At 44.4% G+C, this 26,853-nt stretch overlaps 1 pseudogene; it reads left to right on the plus strand.

Moving 5' to 3' along the window:
- The first annotated feature begins 20,437 nt into the window (after positions 1-20,437).
- LOC146857100 (uncharacterized) lies at positions 20,438-24,732 on the plus strand (annotated as a pseudogene).
- The last annotated feature ends 2,121 nt before the right edge of the window (positions 24,733-26,853 follow it).

Consider the following 26,853-nt stretch of genomic DNA (forward strand, 5'->3'; position numbering starts at 1 on the left):
TGCAGCATGGAAAAAAGATGCAGCAGTGGGACAGGCAGTTATACGTCATCTATTTCAATAAGGTATTTATCAAAATATGTATGTATGTATATATATATATATATATATATATATATATATATATATATATATATATATATATATATATATAAATGTTCTGGTATACATATTGCAAATGTATATATGTCTTCTTAACTGATTATTTTCTTGAATATTTTGAAAACTGTAATGTATGTTAATATTCTAGACAGAAGAGCAGAGCCCGCAGACTATTTGGGGTTCTATCCTATAAATGCAGTTTGGTATAAGTACTGCTCGCTATTCTGATACAAGCATGTGAATCTATGAAAGATTGAATACTGGAGAAAAAACTAGTTACTTACCTGTACACTATGGCTCTCCAGTATTATCTTTCATAGATTCACATGCGGCCCGCCCGCCTCCCCATTTCTTAGGTAGAACCTCTTTATCTCTAGATATATCCTTGTCTCTCACTTGGGGCTGGAAATCTGAGGTAGGATGGCTCTGCTGGGGAGTGTGATGTCAGGGCTGGTAGCTGATTGGACCAAATAATGATGAGCTTTGGATACCAAATATTATGATTCCCTATGGGATTTTGCTAAGCAGTTTTTTTCTAGTACTGCTGTGGTCATTCTGTTACCGTGAGACTCCCACCATGACAACGGGGAAGATACAAGCATATAAATCTATGAAAGATAATACTGGAGAACCATAGTGTACAGGTAAGTAACTAGTTTTTTATCACACAGAACTGCTATCCAATTCTGACACAAATAAGATGATTTCTAATATGAATACCCTTGGTCTTGCCCAGCGGGTCGTTGGACCCACACATAGTGCCGGTCACACCCTAGACCTCCTTTTTACTAACTCGCATGAAATTATAGTTGAACCTCTAGTCCCATTACTATGGACAGACCATTATCTACTGAAATTCGTCATTCCCTCAACTATGATAAAAAATGGTCATAAAAGCGATTATGTATTGCGAAGGCCATGGTGCAAAGTTACTCCGACTCTTTTTTGAAAACATTTCTGCCTTGATCAGTCAAGTTCAGAAGTTAGTGTTTACCAGCCGGCATACAGTCTTGATAAAGCTATCTCGACCACACTTGACAAAATTGCCCCCCTTAGTCTTGTGAAGATCAAGACCAGAACTGCCCCCAGGTTCACCGAACAATTAAGAATGATAAAATCCTCGTGTAGAACTGCAGAACGTAAATGGCGCAAAAGCAAAAACCCAGTTGATCGTGAAAAATATAAAAAACGACATCATGGCTACATGAATGAAATAAAATTGGCAAAAAAATCATTTCTCATAGATCGTATAAATAATGCAGAAAACTCCTCAAAAGAGCTTTATCAAATTTTGAAGGAATTTTGTCATTCTTAATTGTTCGGTGAACCAGGGGGCAGTTCTGGTCTTGATCTTCACAAGACTAAGGGGGGCAATTTTGTCAAGTGCGCTCAAGATAGCTTTATCGAGACTGTATGCCACCTGGTAAACACTAACTTCTGAACTTGACTGATCAAGGCAGAAATGTTTTGAAAAAAGAGGCAGAGTAACTTTGCGCCATGGCCTTCGCAATACATAATCGCTTTTATGACCATTTTTTATCGTAGTTGAGGGAATGACGAATTTCAGTAGATAATGGTCTGTCCATAGTAATGGGACTGGAGGTTCAACTATAATTCCATGCGAGTTAGTAAAAAGGAGGTCTAGGGTGTGACCGGCACTATGTGTGGGTCCAACGACCCGCTGGGCAAGACCAAGGGTATTCATATTAGAAATCATCGTATTTGTGTCAGAATTGGATAGCAGTTATGTGTGATAATTAAAATCCCCAATTAGGAGAACATTTTCTGAGGCTAGTGTATGCGGTGCAATAGTCTCAAGTAGTTTATCGGAAAAATCGCCTTTTGGTCCTGGGGGGGGGGCCATAAATTAGGGCCCCTCTCCAGGAACCATTAGAAAGGCCATTTATCCTAAAAATAATCATTTCTGTGTAGCTGTAGCAGGCTATCCAAAACAGTAATATTCAGGTCATGAGTGAAGGCAATTATTAGACCACCCCCTCTAGTCTCCTTCCTGTCTTTCCGAATTACCTTGTATTGAGGAGGAAATGCCACATGAACATCAGGGGAGGCATGTTCATGTAGCCAGGTCTCTGTAATAAAACAGATATCTGGAGCCATTAAATCCAGGAGGCTCCATATCTCCACTGAGTGTTTGGGAATAGAGCGAGCATTAAAATACATAGCACTCAGTGGCCTAGGAGCATTAGGCTGTTTGAGACAATGAGGTATATTAACTTTTTGGGGAGTAGAGGATACAACTAGGCACAATATAGCTGAGATGCTGAGTATTTCCATTTTCCGTGCTTCAGTAAGTTTTACATTAGGGATGTTTAGATGTTTTAATTCCATACTTGTTTATTTAAAAAATGCCATATTGTCACAGGATCACAAATGCACCAGGCAAAAGATTACTAAATCGTGGAGAAAAAATGAAACAAAAATGCAGGGGTCTTGGCGTCTGCCGGCGATCAGGCGCGGACGGGCACAGACGGGATTGCCTTTGGCGCGCCGCTGCGCACGTCCGCGTCCTTCTCCCGTTAAAATAGGTAGTGGCGAGGAAGAGCTAGAGCGCTGACTGTAGCTTCCGGTAGTGCAACCGGAAGCAATGACTGCCGAAAATGATCCTCTGTTCATTCGGCACAAGCCGTGACGGACCGGGGTCTATCACATTAAGAATATATTGGACTCTGCTAGAAGCACGATATGCACCTCTCTGGCATATGTATGACCTGTAACTGATTTATGCACATCATTCAATCCTGTAATATGCCCGATATGGACATCTGAAACCTCTTAATATATGCATATATAAGGTCTCCAAAATGTGCATATATCATAGGCTTGTGTAAAATGCAGTGTCACAGGTCTACCTATAGTATGCAATGCGGACCCTTTGTATATGCACGGTATGTAATACTGTGGTATCTGAAAATTACACTGTTCAAATGTGCAGATGACTTAAGCTTTACAGGGAATATAATGTAGGTCTGCAAACTTCACAGAACCAAGTCAGAAATGTCCACCTGTGCAATTTTCTGTTTGAACCACTCAACCTGCACTCATACAGGCACACATCTCTCCCTGCACTCATACAGGCATGCTGCCCACCCTGCACTCATACAGACACACCTCTCACCCTGCACTCATACAGGCACACTGCTCACCCTGCAGTCATAAAGGCACACTGCTGACCCTGCACTCATACAGGAACACCGCTCACCCTGCACTCATACAGGAACACCGCTCACCCTGCACTCATACAGGAACACCACTCACCCTGCACTCACACAGTAACACCGCTCACCCAACACACATACAGGTACACCGCTCACCCTGCACTCATACAGGCACACCGCTCACTCTGCACTCGTACAGGCATACTGCTCACCCTGCACTCATACAGGCACAGTGCTCACCTTGCACTCATAGAGGAACACCGCTCACCCTGCACTCATACAGGCACACCAGTCACCCCGCACTCCTACAGGCACACTGCTCTCATACCGGCACACTGCTCACCCTACACTCATACAGGCACACTTGCCCACCCTGCACTCATACAGGAACACCGCTCAACCTGCACTCATACAGGAACACCGCTCAACATGCACTCATACAGGAACACCGCTCACCCTGCACTCATATAGCAACACCGCTCACCCTACACTCATACAGGCATACCGCTCACCCTGCACTCATACAGGCACACCGTTCACCCTGCACTCATACAGGCACAGTGCTCACCCTGCAGTCATACAGGCACACTGCTCACCCTGCACTCATACAGGCACACCAGTCACCCTGCACTTAAACAGGCACACCAGTCACCCTGCATTCATACAGGCACACCACTCACCCTTTACTCATACATGCACACAGGTCACCCTGCGCACCACTCATCCTGTACTCATAAATAAAGAAAATGGAAAGACTTAAAGCACACACAGCAATCTGTAGAATCATAGATATGCATGACCACACATTAAATCCCTTTAGTACCTTTAGAGGAACACTGTCTTTCTGAAAACAGAACATTTAAGGTTAAAACTGTTAATGCCCTGAGAGTCTAACAATGACCCCTCCAAGTTCCTCTTTCCAGCAGCTGTGATTAATCTGTCCGCCCGGCTTCTCTTCATTGCAGTGGGCGATAAAGACTGGAAGCAGGTCTGGACACTTCTAGGGGCCGTTGCTGCCTTTAAAGTGTCTGTAGTCTGTACAAAGTAATAATGCAGTTGAAATATGTACACTTGACATGGGAGAGTGGGCGTCTTTGTTAACTGCAAAATTGTGACTTCCCTTATTGAAACGTATGTAAAATGCACAAGACGAAATTGCATATCTCCTAATGTAATGCAAACTTCTCTTTAAATGTGCAGGGAGGCCAGGAGCATTGTTAGACCATCTTCGGATGGCATCTCCATACCAAAATCAAAACAAGCATTGGCATAGCCAATAGGTCTCACCTTTGGGACCTTATAAGTGTTTAGCCAGAGATATTGACTTTGCCTATGTCTTTAAGCTGTGCTGTACAGAAGTCTGCAGCATGCTGACAAGTTATAATAAAGAAGTGTCAGAAGCATTTTTGTTATCTTATATATGACCAAGGAAGCATTATGTACAACTGAACGGATATATTAAAAAAGTATTAACAATAAATGTCTTGAGTTTTTTTGTCCTTTCAATGCTGGCAACTTTTATCTGCCTGAGAAAGGATGTGAAACGCCCTAGGAAGGGAACGATGGAAATGTAAGAGGGAAACAGTATAGATGAAAAGTAGTGTGAGGAGAAGGCGAGAAATGTTTTGGGGTTTGGAGAGAAGGCATGCAAGGGTGTCAGGGGAACTGAATCAGGGAAAAGGTGGGAAGTGCAGGAGGACAAAGGTAGATAGAGAATGGGGAGCACGTGAATGAAAAGGGAGGCTGAGGCTGCAAAGGGAAATGAGGGTAAGTGAGTGAGAAAAAAGAACGAGGAACATGGCACTGCACTAAGGAGCATGGCACTGCACGGAACCCTGCACTGCTGCATCTGGGGGCTGCTGGCCCTGCTGCACGGCTGCTCCGGCGACACAGAAGCTGAATGTGAGCCGGAGGGGGTGCATGTCAGTTCAGCCAAGTACTTTGATTTGCAGGGGAGGGATGTGTAGGAGGAGGGAGAGGGGCCAGAAGGGTGAAAGGGAGGGATGGGGAAGAGGAGTGTTAGGCAGAAATTGTGTATGGGCCAGGGAATGTGGGAGAGTAATTTTTACAAGTCTAAGGATGATTATTGGGGCAGAAAAACAAAAGGGAAATGAAGCGGGAGTGAAGTGTGAGTGAAAATGAGAAGGCTGTTAGTGCAAGAAGTGCGCTGCTAGGGCTTGTATGAGAAGCAGGAGGTGTGAGAAAAGGTGTGAGGGGTAAAGTGAATGCCTGGGCTCTGCGAAGGCTTTGTGTGAAAGGGAACTGTTGACATAAGTAACAGGAGGATTTACCAGTGTCTGCTTGGGCAGTGAGTGAGTGAGTGATCTGGTAAGAGGACAGTGGGAATGAATGTGAAGGATCTGGTATGAACATGAGGGTGAAGTAAGTCTCTAATGATGGGACACTGAATGATGGTACAGTGAGTGATCTGGTACAACGGCAGTAGGAATCTGGTAACCGGACTGTGAGAGTAAATGTGAGGTTCCCAGTGAGAGGAAAGCAAGTTTGAGTGGTTTTTTATGAACGGGTGGAGAGAGTGAGTCATGGTGAGTGAGGAATCTGGCGATTGCCTGGGAAGATGCGAGGGATCTGGTTAAGAGGACAACGAGAGCTACTGCAAGGGTTCTGTTATGAGGGCAGTAAATTTGAGTGATCTTCTATCTTGACATTGAAAGTTTGAGTTCGGGTGAGTGGGCACGAGTGCTTATTGTGATGTAAAAATTACAGTGAAAATGAGGGATCTCAGAGTACACTGAGTGAGAGATGTTTGAGTTGTGACGCAAGAACATTGAGCCATTTGGCAAACACAGTGACAGTGCTGAATTTAAACAAGCCCCGATAGGGGCGCTCAGCATCCTGTGGTTCTGGGCAAATAACTTCATCTGCCCGCACCTAACAAATATAAATGTGCTCGTGTAAAGCGCTATAAAACCTTCGGGTCAAGCTTGCACTGTATAAATCTGCACAAACACAGTAAAAGTGTGAGCGACTTACATGAGAAATACAATGAAAATGAGGGATGAAAACATCCCTGCGCCAGATTCGTAGACAGCGCGAACACTGCTGCTTTTAGGACACGAAAGCACTTGAAAGTAAATGTAGCTAATTCTAAGAACAGAAAACAGTCCGAGCAAGAGTTCCAGTCCACAGTCACCGATGTCTACAGGGTCAGAAATGCAGTTCTTACCCTAATAATAATTAGCTACTGATTGATGGAACAAAAACGGCACAATTCAAAGAGAAGTTGTGTGGCCAGGGCACAAGTCCTAACAAGCGTTGGCCGCGCGCGAGCGGCCGGAGATGCAATATGTGGTGGGGGAGGGGGAGAAGCGGGAGTTGTGTGTGCGCGTGCGTCATCGTGATCGCGATCGCTCTGAAAGCGAAAGTGATCGCGATGACGCACGAGTTTTCAAAGTGCTGCTGGCGGCCGGCTTCGCGCGTGCACGATCGCGTGAACGCAAGCGTTAGGCCAGCCAGCAGCACTTTGAAAAGCCCACATACAAAATGTCTCTCCGAGCCAGCGCCCATGCGCTGGGCTCAGCGAGACCTAAAAATGGCAACACGCTGTTTACACTTTACAGCATTACTGCTGCTATTATCACATACCTAATGCAGATGTCCTGCTCTCCCATGAGACAGTCAATCCTGTCAATGTCGATGTGGGGGCTGGGACTGCAGCCTGGCTCCAATCTACAAAGACACTGCAGCTCCAAAGGAGTAGGGATTTGGCAGCACTGATAGGTCTGCAATCCTGCTGCTCGAGGCAACAGTGGTGACAAAATCAATGCACGCCATGCTGAGTTGCTAACAAAATGTTCTGCACCTGTTACTTCTCTCACGTGGGCTAACTGCCAAATACCCTTTGGGCCCCTCCTCCAGCCCCTGCTCTTTGAAGCAAAAGCATTCGAGACCAGCATGGGGTGGGCGTGAGGGAGGAATTCGCATGTTTACTACAAATCAACCCATCCTCGCTTGTCTCTGGTGCTGTGTGCCCCGCCCCAGGCTAAAAGACTTAACGGACCTTTGGAAACAAATACACGGCATTGTAAAATGCCGCACCCACCATCCTGATTATACAACACTGCCTTGTGCCTCCAGGTTCACACATGGTCAGCTGCATTGTGAATTCACTTTCACAGTGCTTAAACACGAGTTTCAGGTTACGTACTGCCTGAAACTGCTCATGGGTTTTTCTTTTGTTTACTGTACTCTCTTAACAGCAATCTCCCCATGTAGACCCGGCCCTGAGAAATAAGTGCCGGTGCTTAGCACCGGAAAGCACCGGCACAAATTAAGCACTGCCCTTAGTATCCTATAGGGGTGGGTTCTTGGGTTGGAGAGATTTTTAGTGCCGCTGGATATTTGGGTGGAGAGATTTTAGTGATTCCTATGCCCCAATCTTCTAGGGTAAGCTTGCAGTCTAATATGGCTTCTGCCAGTAAGTGTGTTTTTAAAGTTAAGACTGTAGCTTCCCTCTCGCTACTGCACTCCAGGGTGGATTTGAACTCTACACTCAAGATGTCCCTAAACGTTATTTTGGGCTTGATGGGGATGGCCTGGAACAACCTTAATAAGTTGGAATGATTATGGACGTCATGATTACCTTCAGAGGGATAATATGCGATGAGGGCCAGCTTGGTCGGATGGTCCTCGTCTGGGTGTTTTTTTATTTCACCTTCATTATGGGTGTAAACTGGGGGGGGATACTAGTTAGTAGTCGGTCTAATCCTGTCGAGCCCAATAGATATTCTCTGTGGATAAACGCTTTCTTTTGGAAATGAAGTTACTTTGTGCGGAGCTAGTGCCGGCACCCGACCCATTGGTTGCTGCGCCCTCTGTGTTTGGGTAATGGAAACTGATGGTCGAGGTGGAGGGCTTTGATCAGTAATGGATCTTAAGTTTTGCCTGGATGGAGAGAAGGCTAATGTCACACTACCATGAGATGGCGGTGCTGTCGATTGTCCTGAGCCAAGGTCTTATGTCGTAGATCCTCTGTTTCTGGGCAATGTTTCCTTCTGCTCTTGCATGGTTGGCGGTTGCGTCCCCTGTGAATGTGTTCCTGGCATAATGGGTTGTATTACTAGGGTTTGTAACGCAATAGATTCTATATCTGATTTAGGCGCTGTGGGTAAAGCCAGGGTTGCATGGAGAGGAAGAGCAGACAATTGAGTGACCTTTGCTATGTGCTTCATTTTTCCATTGCCTTTAAATAGTGGATATACGCTGGTTGAGTTGTTAACTAATTTATCTTGCTTAGGTGGGAGCTGATTTGAGAGACGTTCTTTCTCTGCTTTGCTTCTGACCTTCTTTAGTCGTTTTTTTGCTCTTTTGATAATGCAATGGACCAATGTTTTTCTTCTGGTGTTGTTTTACCGTTGAAATTACCAAGTGGAATTGTAACCTTTGATTCTAGAGCCAGCTCCTGCATTGTCGGGGATAAGGAGGCTCCCTGGTCATTGTTAGACCTGGCACCATTGGCGTGGGTCTCCCTTCCATTTTTTGCTGCTGCATTATGTGTTTTTGCTAGTTATAGATGCTTTGGGCACGGTGCCACTGCTTTTCAGTGCCACAGTGCAAGTGCTCCCTATGGTAAATTGATGTATGGATTAGTAACTCCATGATTGGCTTGATTGGTTTACTTGTCAGACCCTAGTACAGTGCACTGCGTGTGTCCAGGGCTTGTAACCAGTGCTGCTGGTGGGCTTGCAGCACTGATTGTGCCACCCACCAGAGCAGCTTGTAAAATGTGTCTCAGGTCTGCCATTGCAGAGCCTGTGTCTGGTACTGCCCTGCTGACTGGGCAAGTGCACCTACTTGCCAGTCCCTATACCTTCCCTTTTATACATATTAGTCACCCCTATGGTAGGCCCAAGGGCAGGGTGCATTGTAGGTAAAAGGTAGGACATGCCCTGATGTGTGTGGCATGTCCTGATAGTGAAAAACGAAAATGGCTGTAATTCACTATTGCAATGCTACCTCTTCTCCATAGGCCAGAATGGGCAGTTTGATTATTCCATTTTATAATCCTAACTGACTCAGGGAACATGGTAGGAATTTGAGTTTAGTATGCCTGAACTCAGAATGATAAAATACATCTTTTAGTGAAGTTGGTTTTAACATTCTGTGTTTGAAAATGCCACTTTTAGAAAGTAGGCATTTTCTTGTCTAACCATCCAAACCTGCCTCTGCTATGCTGTTTATTTTTTGTCTGGAGTTTGAGTGACAGGGGCTGGGGGATTCCAGGAGACAGAGTGAGTCAGCACAAGGCTGAATAGAGAGATTTGCATCTAGATGGGTGGGAGGGGTTGCACCTGGGACCTGAATAGGGCTGGGCCTTCCCTCCACAATGCTGGCTCCACCTCTTGTGGTGTGTCTGATGTCCATGCCCTGCACTGTGAAAGGAAAGTAGGAGACATGTCAACAAAGTGCTCCAGGACTGACCAGAACTGGTTTGGACTAGGCAAAGGCATCTCTGCCTTCAGAGAACAAAGGGAAAAGGAGTATAAATATTGGGACCCATACCCAAGAACTTTAGATCACTTCTGGGAATCAAGTCAAACCTTTGCTGAGGAGAAGAACCAGGAAGCTGAAGGAGGATCCTACCCCTGTGGTGTGTGTTTGGGGGTTGGCCTGCAGTGGTTGTTTCATTACCAAAGAGAGGAGAAAAAGACTGAGTGTACTTTCTATCAACTTGAAGAAGAATCTCCAAGGGCTTGAACTAGAGCTTACCTCCTGCCTGAAGTCTCAGGGATACAAGACTTCACCATACTGCTCCCCCCTGAATTATCTTGCTGGGAATTGAAGTGCCTGCTGTTGTGCTGGGCCTTCTGAGAGACTGCGTGCCGCTGGGAGCTGGAAACGCGATGCAACAACGAGAAGCGTGTCGCAGCCGCTGTCATCGCATCGCCGAGGAAGCGAGCCGCTGTCATCATCGCATCGCCGAAGCACGGCTCATCGCCGGAGAAGCGGGACGCTGCCACAGAGGTCATCGTCGCATCACCGGAGAAGCGCGTTGCAGGGCCTGTCGCGGCTCCATAGATTATCGAGTCGCCGCACGGCCGTCGGGCGTGCATGCATCACACCAACGTTGTCGCATCGCAACCAAGACGCCATTTTGTCGCATCGCACCGGAGAAGAGTATCGCATCGAGGTGCCAGCGTGACGCATCGCACAGGAGAGCAGTAAGAAACCGACGCATCAACTCCCCACACAGTAAGGAAGCGAGCATCAACTCCCCTGTGCAGCAGTAAGGAACCGACGCATCCACTCCCCTGCGTGTAAGGAACCGATGCATCACCTTCCCTGCAACCCTTTTGTTTTCATTGCGCTACGGATCTAAGGTACATTGAGAGTAAAGTGTTGCATTTACAACTTGAGAGAACTAAGCTATTTTATAAACATTTGAGAGACTATTTTTGAGTACAGTATTGTGGATTTTTGTCGTTTGGTCTTGTGTTAAGTCTATATAAAAATACTTATTTTTATAATACAATCTGTGTGGTGTCCATTTGTAGTGTTGTCACTGTATTACTGTATGTGTTCACAAATGCTTTACACACTGCCTCTGAGATAAGCCTGCCTGCTCGTGCCAAGCTACAAAGGGGGTGAGCGGGGTTATTTTAGGAGTGTAGCCCCTTACCCTGACCAGTGGCGTAACAAAACCTGAGGGGGCCCCCCTGCAAAGTACATGGAGTGGGCCCCCCGACTCACCACCTACCACTTTGCCATACCGCCAAAAAATCTGGTATTTTTTAATTGAAACCTCCTACATTTAATGAAATGCCTCTATATTTGCATGCTCAAAGTTCTAATAAGAAAGTGAGAAACACTATTAACATATAAACTACGCCATTTGTAACATTATTGTCAAGAGCAGATTATTTAACTAAGACAGAAATCAGAACAATAGCAAGGAGCGGTCATATTGTCTCAGGAATTGCCTATCGCTGGAGAACAAAGAACAACAACATAGGGTCTGAATTAGAATTGACATTGATGGAAAATAACTTTAAACTTTGAAAGACAACCCCAATCCTGCAATTTCACAGACTCGACTGACAATATACACGAGTAGTACACGAGATTTACCTCTGTATCCTGCCAGCTCCAAGAGAAATAAACTGGTGTGAATTATGTGCATGTCACACACTTGCGTCTGTCAGTGGTTGTGCATGAAAATACCCTCTCTATAGTATTTAAAATGAAATGAGAAAGCAATTTCAATTTCTAACATCATGGCTTTATTAGTAAGCAGGACAAAAACAGGCAGGCAAACAAGGCGGAGGATGGAAACTGCTTGGATGCTTCAGAACATTGATGCAGATGTTTGTCTGTATTTATCATTTCTGTATTGTAAACAATTACAAGATTTAAGGTGCACATGTTATAGACAAGTGCAAACAACACCATAAATAACACATTATGAAGGATAAAAACAAACCATATCAGCAAGTACCTAATGACAGAGTCTATACTAACTGAAGCTGATGAAGCAAAGGAAAAAGTGCAAATACTTCCAAAGTGCATAATAAAACAATCATCAATCCAGCAATATACAAAACTCAAGCGTGTTTTGTAAAGCAACCCCCTTTTCTTCTTGCATCAAGGTGAAAACACTTTCAAAGTGCATGATAAAAACAAGTCCAGCAGTATTCAGAAATGAAGCCAGGTTGGTCAAACAATTCCCCCTTTGGTTTGTGCATGAAGGTGCAAATTTTCAGAGTGACTGGTCAAACAATAACAAGCACAGCAGCATACAGATATCGAACCAGTTTAATCAGACTATGGCCCTTTGGTTTGTGCATGAAGGTGCAAATATTTCACGGTGACTTTTTAAACAATTACAAGTACAGCAGACAGCAGCATACAAAAATCAAACCAGTTAAGTCAACCAATGCCCCTTTGGTTTGTGCATGAAGGTGCAAATATTTCAGAGTGACTGTTAAAACAATAACTGATATCATCCCAGCCCTGCCTTTTCACAGATGAATGTTCTCTGTGCGTCATCAGAAAATCATGAAATGAATATTTGTAAATCCATAAGGGACTGGCCTATCTGTAAAACTGGTGCCACTGTGAACCATGACCAGTTTTACTAAGGATACCAGAATGTATAATTGATTGGTTATTGAATTTGCCTTTTGGATTGCCCTCCTTTATATCTGTCCTACTTCACGAGCACTTTCCTTTTTCATACTCCCCTTTGAGCAACCTCTTTCTCTATTTGGAGCATTGAATATGATGATCTGTTATAAAAGTAACTAAATAATAAACAGTCACTATTGGAGCGATATTTTGTGCCTTTGTGTCTCTTGAAGATATACTTGTTTGCATTCAAAATGGTGGTACATTAATGATACAATGCTAATACTACATGTACCAGACGCCCTTTGACTAATGAATGTTTTTCATAACGGAATTGTAGCTTTAAAGAAGTCTAGGACCATTGTTTCTTATACCAATGGTGAGCATCCATGGCATATGACTAATACCTGGGAATTCAAAGTAGTCTGTCCATATGATGCATTTATTTGTACATGGGAGTACATGATGATAATGACAAGCTGATGTTTGAGACTGTGTATTTCTCAAAAACTGAAATCTGATATTTTAAAGGCAGTTTTAGTTTTCAAAAATGGGGTTTCTAGGAGGAGCCAAGATGGCGATCGGGACGGCAGCGTAGGCTCCCGGCTCCGTGAACCTCCGCATCCCGCACAGATATCCTGCATGAGATCCTTAGCCTGCGCTATCTGCCCGTGTTGGTGATTGAGAGCGGCAACCGATCGCGTGATTCTGAAGTTTCTGGCGGCGGTACCGCCGGAGAAATGTTCACCTGAAGTTTGCGGCCTGTGCAACCCTGGAACCGGGAACTCGAGTGGACAACATGGCCGGGCGGCAGTTCAACAACAGCGGCCATTGGTGACTGGGTGGAGTCGGAATACCGGAGCGGTGCGGATATTGGCCTGAATTTCGCCGTGGTCATTCCCGCCACCGGGCGAAGCGGAACGAGTGCATGCCCGAGGTGGCAATTCCAAGATTCTTCGGTAATTGCCTGAGCCCTCGCCAGTGAGCTGCTCGGACGCTGCCTGTAACTCGTCCCGATTTTCGCGGGCTGCCCCCGGATTTGTGCGGGCGCTCGCCCAGGGTGAGGATAACTGTTACCTGTGACCATACACCGGATACATATTTTGCCTGCCCCCGGAACCCTGCCTGAAGTACCATGGAACTTGATGCGCTTGTGCCTGGGTCCCGGTCCCAATCTGGGGTGGAACTACCCTGCGGCCATCTTGATAGAATGGATTCTATCATCCTGTACACTGGGTCGCAGCAAGATTGGGAGTGTGTGGCGAAGAGGAGCATAGCGCAGCGGGCGCGGGGAGCTGTGCTGGGGTACGGTGACCTCCTCGAAGCTCTCGGTGCCCTACGTTCCACCCTGGTTCACGGCGCCTGGGTACTGGGGAGAAAGCTTGATGGTATTGCGTCAGCGTCGGAACAGTTGCGATCTGCCTGTCCCCGGGTAACCGGGGACTTGTTTGACTTCACACAGGAGGACAGTGTCGTGGCCGCCCCTGTGCATAGGGGAAAGCTGGAAATTCCTGACAATGTGCCAACGTGTGGTCGGCTGGCTGTAGGTCGGGTCTGCTCCGGAGGTTTTAGATTTGAGCAGAAGGTGGTGGCTTTGTCCCACGCACAGCCTCCGGCGACCCAGGCAATAATCAAGCAATGGCCGCCTGCTCTGGCTGATTCCTACATCCTGGACCTTGTGTGCAGTGCATGTCCTGGGGCAGTACTGGGAAAGATGATCCTCCATAATGATGACTGTGTTGGTATTCAGAGACGTCCACCCTATATGTGTGTGTCGCTTCCGGTTCTTTTTTGGACGCTCCTTTTCCTCGTACCATTGGACATGGCACTGGGTCGATGGGTATGCATCGGTGGATTCGCAAAGAAAGGTCAAGGATAGGACTGATCCTACAGAGGTTGTCATCTAATAGGCGGGTGGGCACAGGGGTTGCGCGCTCTCACGGCATAACTAATAGTGTAATAGGTGCATAACTCTCCCCATTTTTCTTTGACATGGAAAATTTTTTGTTGATTACTGTTTGCTTTGGGGAGGAACACATTGTGCGGGAGGGAGAAGCCGGGGGCATGTTTGAAGGCCTTCCTCCAGTTTATTAATATTCTCTCCACTCCCCCGTTAAGTGGGGTTTCTTTTCTTTCTCCTTTTTCTCTGTTTCTTCTGTATTTCGGGTCTGGTTCTGGGGCGACAGGCACACTGCTGGGGGGGGGGCCGTAGTCATCTGCAGAGGTGCAGGGTGGGGGGCTGGGGGAGGAGATTTTTTAGTTCTTTACTTTGTTTCTATGGCCTCTTTTCTCTTCTCTTCTCTTTCTTTGTCTTTCTTTTCTGGGGTCAGCACGGTAGGTTTCCTTCGCTGTCAATCACTGCTTTTTTATTTGTGCCTCAATTTCCGTGGTGCTTTCTGGGTCTTAGGGCAGGGGACTGCAGGCGCAAATGGCTCGTGACATTCTTCCACATCCTGAACCTCCTGTTTCAGCGCCATTGACTTGATAGATTGCTGTTTATTGTTGACGTTTACTATTCTGCCCGCCATTTATCGTTACTGGGAAATTGTTTGGCACCTGATCCTTCCATTCTCTATTATAAAATGAAAACCTTTTATATCCTGGTTTCCTACTTGGGCTGCTAAGTGGCCAAGAGTATACTAGCATGGAGATTCTGCTCCCCGAGGTGCTGCCTGTGATTAAAAATGTGTTTTTTGTTAATCCAACTGCTTAGCGGCCGGCCCCGGGGGTTGTAGGCCCATACTTGTCTTTGGTTGAAATGTCAATAAAGGTTTTTAAAAAAAAAAAAAAATGGGGTTTCTTCTGGAAAATTGAGTTTGTTTGCCCACAGTGGAAAGTAGTATTAGATAGAAAAATGTGTTTTTTCCGAAACTGGTGAATTATAATTCAAGTTGAGCTGGGGAGACGTACTGCTGTGCTTATGTCCTTTGTACCATTGGGCATGTCAAGATTTGAATGTTACTTCATAAGTCAAGGGGAGGCATTTAATATTGAAGAACTTTTTCCCATCATTTCTGCTGGTAACCGCACTTGGTATACTTGGGTGGTAACTAATGAAAATCTTGCTTTGGGTGGTCATACAGTAGTCACTATTTTACAGTTATAACATTTTCTAGTAGCACGGGAAGACTTTCCTTGAGCAGAAGTAGCTCTCACTACAGAAAAGGTTGGAGACCCCGGGTCTAGCCAAAAAGAGGGATTCCAAACAGTATATCCAGATTTAAATCCTGCTGTTCTGAGTACTGGTCCCTAGAATGTGAATTAACACATGAACTGGGAATTACCTGGTCCAAAACAGCATGTGGAGCCTCCCTTCTGTGGATAACTCTGCTTTGATTCACCGCCATCTATTAGGAGGTGATAAATGGATGCAGGACCAGGTCAGCCTTTGTAGGGTGGGTAGGGCTTCAGGGGGTATTAGAGGCAATGGGTTCTGATGTCGTAGGAGGGGACCAGAGAATGGTGGGTATTCTTGGGGCTGAATGCCAAGAGTAAGCCAGGAGTTTTCCTGGTTTATTAATGAAATTCAGAAGTAAGTCAGGAGTACTGCAAGAATATGTCATACCTACTCGTAACAAACCTTGTGTGAATTGAGCTTCATGAGCCAATTCACCAAAGATTTGCAGGAAATGCGTGAGACTTACACATATAGTACTCCTATCGTACTCATGAATAGTAGACATAAGGTAGACTGTTCCGAGCTTGCTCCTGCTTTGATCACAGAATTCAAGAGTAAGCCAGGAGTACTACAAAATTAAGCCATAGCAAAACCTTAGGAGATATTGGCCTGTATCTTCCCCTCTGCAATGCCCTTACACATTAAAAAGATCTGCAAAAGGTAAACTCGCAGACACATTTTTCATCTTGGCTAGCTTTGTTGAAAGTGAAAAAATATATTGCTATGCCGTAAAAAATAATTACACTATGCAGATACAAACTTTGCGGGATTGAAATGGGAAACTGCAAGCTTCGCAAATGGAGAGAATTGGACACGCTGTAAATCTTAGCAAGTTAAAAGCAGCACCCTTATGGACTCTAACCCTTAAACCTGTTGTGCATCAAATGTCCTCTTTTGGCTGACACTATTGCCCTATTCATTCTTTTTTGAATGGTTTATAAAATCAATATTACACTCAGAGCTGAGACAAATCAATGACATGAGTGTCCCAGACATACTTTAAATGCACAGTAAGTAATTTAACTTACATAAAGGGTCCGTAAATACAAAAATAAAGTAAAATGTAAATGATTGCCACAACAAACCACAAAACAAAACATTCCCCAAAAAGTACACGCTCTCTATATTCAGAAATTTGTATGCACCTTAAAGGACCTTTGGTATGCTTAATATAATCCAGCCCATTGGAAGAAGTTTACATAGTTTTCCAAGCAAAGGTGACCTGATCCTTTCATGCTGTTCACAGTGCAGCCGAAATGACCCCAATAAATGAAGGAGGATTACCCAGACACTAAGGCAAACAACTGTGCATAGTACACATCTGGACATTTCCATAGCACACTCCATCTTTGCTTTTGGCGACACGTAGATCAAGCCTGGATTTCCAGCCAACATATCCCAAGGCAGTTGATAAATCTGAAAGGACAATCTTTGTGTGGAGGGTTAGTTAAGAGTTCAAATTGTTTTTTTATTCAACCTGTAATATGGGATTGTTTTCAGTGTGCGCAAGATGCCACGTGGAACTGCATGCCGGACTCGCATGATTGTATTGTATTGTATTGTGATTGTTTTTATATAGTGCTTACTACCCCTGACGAGGCGTCAAGGTGCTTTTTCGGCGAGTAGCACGCTACTCCGGGACCCATAAAGGATTAGTGTTGTATTAGTATTGTGAAATATGAAAGTAATTAAAGTGGTGTATCAGTCAGTCAGTTATGCGGTGTGTTTGGGGGTTGGCCTGCAGTGGTTGCTTCATTACCAAAGAGAGGAGAAAAGGACAGAGTGTGCTTTCTATCAACTTGAAGAAGAATCTCCAAGGACTTGAACTAGAGCTTGCCTCCTGCCTGAAGTCTCAGGGATACAAGACTTCACCAACCAGCTCCCCCCTGAATTCCCTTGCTGGGAATTGAAGTGCCTGCTATTGTGCCGGGCCTTCTGAGAGACTGTGTTTCGCTGGAAGCGCGACGCAACAACGAGAAGCGTGTCGCCGCCGCAGCCGCAGTCATTGCATCGCTGAGGAAGCGAGCCGCTGCTGGCGCTGTCATCATCGCATCGGCTGAAGCGCGGCGCATCGCCGGAGAAGCGGGACGCTGCCACAGAGGTCATCGTCGCATCACCGGAGAAGCGCATCGCAGGGGCTGTTGCGGCTCCAAAGATCGAGTCGCCGCACGGCCGTTGGGCGTGCACGCATCACACCAACGTTGTCGCATCGCAACCAAGATGCCATTTTGTCGCATCGCACCGGAGAAGAGTATCGCATCAAGGTGCCAGCGTGTTGCATCGCACCGGAGAGCAGTAAGAAACCGACGCATCAATTCCCCACACAGTAAGGAAGCGAGCATCAACTCCCCTGCACAGCAGCAAGGAACCGACGCATCCACTCGCCTGCGTGTAAGGAACCGACGCATCACCTTCCCTGCAACCCTTTTGTTTTCTTTGCGCAACGCATCTTCGGTACATTGAAAGTAAAGTGTTGCATTTATAACTTGAGAGAACTGAGCTATTTTATAACCATTTGAGAGACTATTTTTGAGTACAGTATTGTGGATTTTTGTCGTTTGGTCTTGTGTTAAGTCTATATAAAAATACTTATTTTTATAATACAACCTGTGTGGTGTCCATTTGTAGTGTTGTCACTGTATTACTGTATGTGTTCACAAATGCTTTACAGAGATAAGCCTGCCTGCTCGTGCCAAGCTACCAAGGGGGTGAGAAGGGGTTATTTTAGGAGTGTAGCCCCTTACACTGACTAGATGCAAGGGTCCCTATTTGTCACAGGTACCTACCTATGCCAACTAGAGACCCCCAAATCTAACAGTCATGATTTGCTGCTAGGGTATGCAAAGAAGGTTTTGTGTAAGCTTCCTTTGGAAACATCATGCCTAATTGTGTGATTTCCTGTGAAGTTTCCTTATCACCTGTCTCCAGTGTATAGGTTAGTCTGTGCTTAGTTTGACCAGATTTAGTATCTGTTGGTTTCTGGTCGGGCCTGCTGAGGGTGCTTTTTAGGACCAATTTTATGTCCATTATCAATATCATTAAGGTCAGGGCACTGATATATATATATATATACATACACACAATTCATACGAGGGAAATATAAAAGATGCCTGGCGCTGATTCTCAGTTCGACGTTTCCCTCATACAGGATTTGTTGTATTGATTCATGAGCTGAGAAAAACCTATTTCAAGATTGACGTAGCCCTATACAGTCTTTTATTAATCTTCTCTTCATACACTTGAAAAGAAAAAGTTATTTCTTCAATTGCTGTAACATTTGTATCTATACTTCAAAATACTTGATCAGAGTTCTTCATAACATATTCAAACACAACCAGGCAACACGTGTTTCAAGAAAAAAGGTTTAGCTTCTTCAGGGCTGTTAATTGGAGAAGATATATAACATTTAGTCTCCTGGTCACAACATCACATAATAGTTAATTGCAGTCTTTAGTTGTTCCTTTACAAACAAAAGTAGAAGATAAAATCTCTATTGCATGTCTAAGCCAAATACAGCAGTACAATAAGAGATACAAAATACAAACAAATGTATAAATAACTAAATTACACATACATACAAAAGGCATACCAGCATAGTAATTTAGAAAAATTATAACGTGGTTTAACTTCTTAGGTCAAAGTTCATGATGAACGGGAAATGACAAAGATAAATGAATCTTTTCAATACTCATTAGATTCATCTATAGAAGAAACCATTGAACAACATGTTATAAGATTGGGTTTCATCTCATACTTTAATAGATTCTTAGAGTATTTTTAACTAAGAATTTTACTAACATACCTGTTAGCAAAATAGTCTTTAAACATATGGGTCTCATCCTATGTTATATGCTGAACTCAGGTAATATATGTATTTCTTAGATCTAACAGGTGTTTTAAAGTTTGCAGCTTCCAAAACATATATGCAAATTATAAATAAGTATCCTGTACCTTAATTCAATGTAATCGTGTGCTTTAACTTTTCTCTTTTCAATTTCCACTTTTCTTTCACTTGCTGTCCTCTTCCTGGTTTCTACCATGTCTCCAACTTCTCTCTTTTTTCCTGGTGCCTTGAAGTAACTGGGTCTGGTGGCTTGGTGGAATAATGCGTCATGGTCACAGGTTCGAAATTCTGGCGGGTCCACTCAACCATTCATCCTTCTGAGATCGATAAAATGAGTACCATTGAGTTGGTTAACAATAAAAATGTGGTCAGCATATAGTGCTTTATGCGTGGTACCACTAGGCCCAAAGTATCCAAGTATTTCTGTAGCATTTGCCACACAGTCTACAGTCTCCAAATCTGTCTTTGCTCCCGATGCATGGGAGTTCCCTTGCACCAACTACCTTTAATTCCCTGTTCTTCCAAGAAAGCCCCACTCCAGCTTTTTCTTTCCCAGCAACCAGCCTCAGAAGTCTTTTCCTATAGTCCGATGAGGTTCACATTGGTCACTTTCTACCCTTCGAAGCAAGTGATAGAATGAATGAGATGGGCCATAGTTTATGGGGTGGACAGCTGTATTGCGCTACCAAGCAACGCCGACTTAAGTGCTTTCTGCAGAGTAGTATGGTGGCAATGAGGCAGATTAATGGAGCTCCATAGGGATCTGCCTACTATTAAATTATATTAATTGGAATCTGGAGTGCCATTAGTCTAGTAGCTACATACTGGATATTTATGCAGTTTCCTCAATGCACTACAGTGGAGGCCTAAACACTTCTTTGTATTCGAAAATAGGTGCATGTTAGATTTAAACAGCACCAAGCCAGTGTACCTTTTGTGATGCTTTTCTACAATTAAATAATCTGTGAATCACTGTGATATGCTCTGTATCATGCTTTTAAAACTTAAACCAGTCACAAACTAATTCCTGATTTTTATATCTAGCAGGATATAATCATGGCTTCATTCAATGTTCTATATTTCGCTTGCGGTCGTTCAATTTGTGTTAGAAAAGATGGAGAATCCCGGTGAAGTTCTTTGTAAATGGCTAGTTGAAAATATAGATGAAACTGGTTGGTCAATCACCAAACAGAGAGATTTCAAAAGTACGGTTCTTTTCCAATCATCTGGTAAGCAAAATAAGTAAAAACCTTTATATTGGGATTATTAATGGACTGTGGCAATCGGGGAAGCGCTGGACTTAAGAGGGGGTTACGTGAACTCCAAGAGGAAGAGATTGTAGAGAAAAGATGCAAGTAAAAAAATAAAGTCAAGCAGAGTGGGCAGGATAATATAAGAGTTGTTAGCCAAGCTGATGACGAAAGGACAGCTTTCCAGCCTGGTGATGCGAATTCACAGATCAAGTTGCAGAAACTTGAAAACTTGGCCCTTTTAGCAGGGATGGATGGTTTCCTTCATCCAAAATCTACAAGTAAATATGAAGTGAAAATGAAACGGTCTTAGAGCCCCCTCTTAAATTCAAGGACGAAAACATGCCTTTTCTTCACCACCTCACCAGTTAATACCCAAAAAACGATTTCCTAAACAAGGGCTGGCTATTTCGAGCAATGGAGTAACACCTATTCAACCCTGCATACGAAATCACAAAATTATGGTACACTTGGCACCAAATGTTTTGACACCACAAGGTTTTTTGGCTCATAACTCGCAGTCACACAGCCTGGCCTACAGTGAATTTCCATCTGCAGCAACAGTCACAGATGTGGATGTAAACCACACACCTTGCCATGATGACACGTTTTCAGGCAACAAAAACGGTGACCATGATGTAAGCAGAGCTAAATGAGTGCTGCCATTATACACAATTGCATATTGGTGAGCCTGCATGCCAGCCTTTTTTCCTTGGTGACCATAATGTGAATTTTACAGCCAAAACCTGCTTTTAATAACTACATAACTTCTGTCTGTTATCGCTGCAAACAGCCTCGATCCTTATTAAAACATAGAATTAATATGGTGTATTAATTTCTTCAACAATAAGGCATATACACATACCTTTTAAAATATGAATAAACAAATGAAAAACTGTTTGAACTGTACAGTATAAATGATGGCCTAATGGTTGCTTTTTGTGTTTTTTTTTCCCTCAGGCCAATGAAGAATTATTTCATTTGATAACTGAGGAAAGTCCATCATTTCACACTGGGGTAATGTTTTATTATTTTTTTACGGTGCATAAGAAACTGCATTTCCACTTGTATGGCTTAATTATGATTTGCTTTCTCTCTAAGTAAAGGGTATATAACTCATTGTCCATTATTAACCAGAATGAAAGTTATTCTGTTGGCCCTAACTCCTGTCTGAATGAGTAACGTGTACGGTTACAAGCAGAAGTGAAAACGAACACATTAAAAGGTATGTGATCAGTGGCGGTGCGCCCATTGGGGGCGTTAGGGCGTTGCCCCACTACGACGACCACAGTCACACAAAAATAATAAATTATAATTCCCAATTATATCTGCAATAAATGCCAGCGCAGCGCACAGGTAGAGTGACTGTCAAGTGACAAGCGCGCGCCGTGCACTCACTCGCTGTCTGTGGGTGTGTGTGGGGGCGGGGCTGCCGCTGACGTGGGAATAGCACAGCAGATATTCAGTGCGCATGTCACGTTTTGAGGCTATTATTGTTGAATCCTGGCCCGAACATGCGCACACGTGTGTGTGCTGTAGTGCTATAGCACAATCGACTTCAGTGGCGACTGAGGCCCGAGGGTGCTTCTCATAACACAGCCCCCCGGGTCTCATTATGGGCAGGGAGTAACCCTGCTCTTAAGCCAATCCTGGCGCTGCTGGCGCAGTGGCACTGGTAATGCAGCGCCAGGATTAGCTGAGTCTTTCACCGCGCAGCGCGCAGTGCAGCAGCATGGTATGATGGTCATCATGATGACTCATGGTGCCGTGTATGGCCAATCACACTGCGGCAATGTGAAGCCCTGCAGTAGTGATTGGCCATTCCTACGCTGTCGCCGCACCACGTCACCGCGCCAGTGCGCCTGCTGCCACACAAGTCAGTCAACACGAGACGACACGAGACACGAGGTCGAGGAGTCAGATCAGAGACTGTCAGAGAGTCAGTCACCTAAGTCAGGCAGTCACGAGCACGAGTCGTCGAGAGAGAGAGTGAGACTGAGAGTCAGAGCAGAGAGAGGAAGCTCAGTCAGGCAATCGTTTAGTTTCCATATAATGTAAGTTTTTATTAATGTGTGGCCAGTAACATCAGACTCAAAGTTTTGCTGGTTGCGTTTATTTAGTTTCTCCTAGAATTATCCTGCGAGGGAGGGAGGGGCCCTGGTGGAGCAGCCTTTGTGCAATTAGTAGTGCTCCATAAAAGTGCTCAGTGGCATCGGCGTGACACAGTGCCAAGCGCCGGGAGCATCTCCCGCTACAAGATCTTAACCTTTCATGGGATAATAATTAGCAATACATTGTGGGAAGCGGGAGCAGCATTGCGGCTTCCCCTAGGTGAGTCGGGGTCTCCTAGAAGCGGGGAGCGCTCCTGAGGTTCTGGGACGCGCTCGCGGTTCCGTGCCCGGTTCTGGCAGTCTTTGATTTCGCTGTTCTGGGGTTTGGGCCAGACGGTTCTCTCGGTTTGCGAACCGCCTTGATTGTGATCTTGTTGTTAAACTATAAAATAACAAAACACAGATATCTTATTCTCTGGACTCTGGAGGTCGGAGCTATTGTGTGCCGTGTGCGTGTCACATGTGTCTCTGTGAACCAAGACGCTGCTGATCAGCGGCTTAGGGATTTGCACATTTTGACTCAATTGAATGCTTGAAGTGAATGTAAGTTTTTCCTGCTGTAAAACTGGGAGCACGCGCGGCTACGCAGGTTCCCCATTCCCCTGGTTCCGTTACTGTTGTGTTGTGGCACTGGCAGCCAGTAAATGCCCTTTCGACTCGCGTCACACCTATGGCTGGCTGCCTCAGTGCGTGTCAGGGCCCATACAGGCAGATTGCCGCACGGTGCATTACTGGCCGGGATATCTCTGAATCCGGGCTATTAAAAAAAATGAAACAGGTAAAAGAATATTCCAGGACAACCGCGGCGATTGATCTCACCCACGCTTAGTTCAAATAGGAGGCCTCTGCCCTGTGCCTGTGGACCACACGGCGCGCTCAAGTCATCAACGTTATGCGACCTATTTTTTCGCAGACACACCTAGTATTTGTTCCAGTGGCCGTCACAGTAGAGGCACCCCGACTAAACATTGTGGGATTTGCTGGCATTTTGAAGGTCAGGTCACGTACCCCATTACTAGGATAATTATATTTCTGCCAAAGGAGAGCTCTTGCTGGGCCATTTTAAGGATGATGGTAGCCACGGGCAAGACAAATTTTAGGAGTCCCTGTTTGGAACAATTTCGAATTGTTCTACCCATTGCCTGCTAATTCAAGCCCACATAACGCAACACAATACTTAATTATGTGCGAAACTTTCAATAAAAGCGTCACACAAAAGCAGTTGACATATGTCTTGCATGGGTCTCAGACCTCCTTCAGAAGGCTCTGTGGAGACAGAGGCACACAGAGAAGAGGGAGAGAGGTTAAGATAGGGAAATCGAAAGAAATGTCACTCTCCCAGGGTGCCCCTTGGATGGTGGAGGCCTTCTGCATATGCCAACTTTGCCCATGCATGTCTCTGAGCCTGTGCGGTTGAGGTTCTGAAGTGGCTCACAGCTGCACAGCCCCTCCTTTACTGCTGTTGCATACAACGCTTATGAATACTGTAAAATGTCCTATACAATAGACACCGCCATGGCCAGGGCCATCATAAAGTAAAACCACATATCAGTGTCATCTTTGTAGGTCTGCCCTATAACTGATCACCCAGCTGCAAAAGGGACAAAATGCTTTTCACAGAACAATATTATTATGTTTTCAGTAACTGTAAAGCACGGTTCGTCGATTTGTTTAGGTCTCACAATGCTGCCGGTTATCCAGGATACCTTTTCCCCTAGGTTCTGGCCTTTCTCGCTGAGCAGAGTCATGGTAGTCTGGTCTTTTTATCACCTCTGTTGAACTGTGGGACTTTTCAGTGTATTCAGGTTAACAGCTATTCCTACTGGATTAATGGAAGAGCCGCTTATGTGCCGTTTCTGAGTCTAAGTTTGCACAGAGTCGCTATGATGTGAGTTTTGTATCTGAATGAGTGAAAGAATGAACTGTGCCATTTCTCTTGTTAAATAAATAAATTGTTATATTTTTATTTTCAGCACCTGGTAAAGCCTGAAACATTAACTGAAGAACCACTACCTAATTGTGGGGCAATTTTTGGACAGAGAACAGGAGGACCCAACCTCATTTGCTGCTCTTTCATCCCATCTATGGCCCAGCAAACAACAGTGTTAAAGGTAAGGAAACTGATGATATCTTTTTTTAGATTGGAATTAGGGCTATGTTTGTGGTCACTGGTCACTCTAGATGGTGGTTGGGGTGGGTGCACATTCTGAAGATTGTTCTCTCAGTGGATAGCATTTACTAATACTGAGCCTTAGCCCTGTGCTTTGGGCAATAATGGTTGTTAAAGGCACTATCTATTCCTTCCTTGCCTTGTTCAAGGCCCTCAAACAGTCTCTTTTGCAGTGTCTTCAGCAACCACTATGGCACACAGAGGCAGCAGGCAGTAAGGCTGTATTTTTAGCAGTCCTGTTGTCCAAAGGGGAGCTTTGGAGATATATTGCGATAATGCACATGATAGATGTACTTATACTGAAATTTGATATTATTGCACCAAATCTTATACGTTGTACTTTGACTATTGACAGGCTTCTTTCATATTGGTAAGGACAGCATCGACATCCATGATGAATACGGTAGAACAATTAATTACACGGTCATTCCATGCACGGCCACTACAAGATAAACTACATATAAAGAGATTAGGACCTGATCGGCCAGACCTACAACTACAACAAGTTACCCAGGACAGAGGAAAATTGTACACACGTACATTCTCAAACACCTGGTACACAAAAGCTGATTGGCTTACAGGGTGTCCGTCAAGAAACAAACTGTTCTGCTTCCCCTGCTTGCTGTTTAATGGTGATTTTCCTTGGACAAGAGAAGGAGTGATAGACTTGAAGCATCTGTCTGAAAAAATCAAAAAGCATGCACACACAAGAAAGCATATGGAAAACGTGACAAGACTGGGAATGTTGGGAGACACACCGATTGAGCAGCACATAAACAGTGCATACCGCCAAACAATACAGAAACACAATGAAGCAGTTGATCGGAATAGGCACATACTATCAAAAATAATTGATTGCATTCGTTTCTGTGGTGCTTTCGAACTGGCATTGCGAGGCCATAATGAATCTGAAGATTCCACAAATCCAGGAATATTCAAAGGCCTTGTGGATTTAATAGCAAGCATAGACAAGGAAATGGAAGCACATTTAGCAACTGCTACAGTCTTTAAGGGCACCTCTAAAACTATACAAAATGAACTCCTTGAGTGTATGCTCGAAATTATGAGAAGCCATATTGTCCAAGAGTTGCAAAACACAGACTTTGTGGCTATTCAGGCTGATGACACCACTGATGTGGCCACACAAACACAGTCCGTATTAGTCTTTCGGTACCTGGACAATGACAATAATGTTGTGGAGAGGTTCTATGGTTTCACTCATTTAAGAGACTCTACTGCAGAAACCATTATTGCAGCTATACTGCGTCAACTGAACTTTATTTTTCCAGAGGTGCACCAAAAAAAATAACTTATTGCACAAAGCTATGATGGTGCGTCCGTAATGAGTGGAAGCCTTGGTGGAGTACAGAAAAGAATTAGAGATGTGTACCCTTATGCTCATTACGTGCACTGTTACGCCCACCAACTTAATCTTATTATGCAGCAGGCAGTATCAAAGATCTCCGAGACACAAATTTTCTTTCAGGATGTAGGAGGCATGGCAGCATTCTTCTCACATTCCCCAAAAAGAACGGAAGCACTTCAGGAGATTGTGGACAAAAGGGTTCCAAGGGGATCCGCAACTCGTTGGAACTTTAACATACGTACAGTCCAACTAATATATCAATATAGGGAGGACCTTGTGAAATGTTTTCATAAAACAGAAGTCAATGAAACCTTTGATTTCAAAACTCAAAGTGAAGCCAGTGGCTTTGTTAGAACACTAGAAGATAGAGAGTTTCAGTTCTTTCTGTTTTTATTTCAAGACATAATGTCAGCTGTCGAAAATTTATACAATCAGTTACAAGCACGAGAGATCGATACTGTCTCTGTGAAAAGAAATACCGCTATGTTTGTCGAGCGCATAAGCATAGTGAGAAATGAGGTTGACAATTTAGACAGCAAACTGCCAGAGGCTTCAACTTTTGCAAACCACAGGAA

This window comes from Triturus cristatus, chromosome 3_2 (genome assembly GCF_964204655.1).
Source record: "Triturus cristatus chromosome 3_2, aTriCri1.1, whole genome shotgun sequence".
Classification (NCBI taxonomy): domain Eukaryota; kingdom Metazoa; phylum Chordata; class Amphibia; order Caudata; family Salamandridae; genus Triturus; species Triturus cristatus.